We start from the raw sequence: 1,378 nt of genomic DNA, 5'->3' as shown, positions 1-1,378 counted from the left end.
CCCTTCCTTCCTTCCTTCCTTCCTTCCTCTCTTCCTCCCTCCCTCCCTTCCTCTCTTTCTCTCTCTCTCCTTCTTTCTCACTCCCTCTCTCTTTCTCTCTTTCCTTCTTTCCTTCCCTATTCTTGAAAGCCAGGAAGGTGTAGTGTCTCCTAATGACTCCTCTGGGAAGGAATTCGTTATTTCTTTGTACCCATGGTACTTGCCTACATTTCAGTTCCAGTGCTTTGTGCATTCTGTTTATTATTGCCTTGTGATCAGCAAAAGGCCCTAGTGAAGATATTTCTACTAAAACCAATAACTAAAATGCTGTTTTCAAAACATGAAAAAATAACAGGCTTGTAAAATATTTGGAAAGCTTCATTGAAACCCCACTTTCTATGTGAAAAATATTCAACACTGTTACATGTGTAGGTTTTACCTTTCATATATAAAAGCTTAACTGTTTTTCTCATCTTTTTAGCAAAGTTCCAGATATATGGAAGGAAACAGAAACATTTAACAATATGAGTTTATAGACATTAATATGTAGTATACTAATATTTTGTTTTATTAATATAAAAGTATTTAAAAATGTTTTCTAAGAAGTTTTAGGGAAATAAATACTAAATATAATAGAAAAATTAAATTCCTTTAGTTTTGTCAGTTTAAACATATATATATATAAGTAAACACATTTGTTTTAATCCTAGGAATTAGCAAAGATAAAGCAGGAAACAAGAGAAAAAGAAAATTTGGTTAAGGAAAAGATCAAGTTTTTGGAAAGTGAGATTGGGAATAACACGGAGTATGAGAAAAGAATTTCTGTGGCTGATCGTAATCTCTTAAAATACAGAACGGCGTATCAGTACCATGAAGCTGGTAGAATCCAGCTGAAGGATGAGGTATGTCAACTAAAAAAGGCTGGTTTGTACGTTCATGACAAATTGCTATGAAGTATAAAATAAGCATAAAGTTTTTCCTGTGATGAAGAAACTTCTAGTTTGTTTTTTTTCATGTCTCTTTGTTTTGTGGAACTTTTGGGATACTCTCTGATTAAGCACCCCAGGGTGCCATTCACATCACAGGTATATGGTTTGCAAATATTTTCTTCCATTCTGTAGGTTGCCTTTTCATATTGTTGGTGGCTCCTTTTCCTTAAATAAACTTTTTAGTTTGATGTAGTCCTGCTTGTTTATTTTTGCTTCTGCTGCCTGTTATTTGATGTCAAATTCAAAACATCATTACAGATACCAGTGTCAAGGAGATTTTTTCTTATGTTTTCTTTAAGAAATTTTACAGTGTCAGGTCTTACATTTAAGTCTTTAATTCATTTTGAATTAATTTTTGTGTATGATACTAGAGAAAAGTCCAATTTCTTGCTTTTTTTTTTTTTTTTTTT

General features: G+C 32.4%; 1 long non-coding RNA gene across 1 annotated transcript in view; it reads left to right on the top strand.

Moving 5' to 3' along the window:
• Positions 1 to 669: 669 nt before the first annotated feature.
• The window catches only part of LOC108299158, a 3,279-nt gene continuing 2,570 nt past the window's right edge, over positions 670 to 1,378 (top strand). Inside the window, exon 1 of the long non-coding RNA XR_001822836.2 lies at positions 670 to 881. This is a non-coding gene — a long non-coding RNA (uncharacterized LOC108299158). The remainder of the gene's footprint in view (positions 882 to 1,378) is intronic.

The sequence above is a fragment of the Cebus imitator genome, unplaced genomic scaffold (assembly GCF_001604975.1).
Source record: "Cebus imitator isolate Cc_AM_T3 unplaced genomic scaffold, Cebus_imitator-1.0 Scaffold2477, whole genome shotgun sequence".
NCBI lineage: Eukaryota > Metazoa > Chordata > Mammalia > Primates > Cebidae > Cebus > Cebus imitator.
Note: the sequence above shows the minus strand (reverse complement) of the source record. Positions and strands in the feature narration are given on the sequence as shown.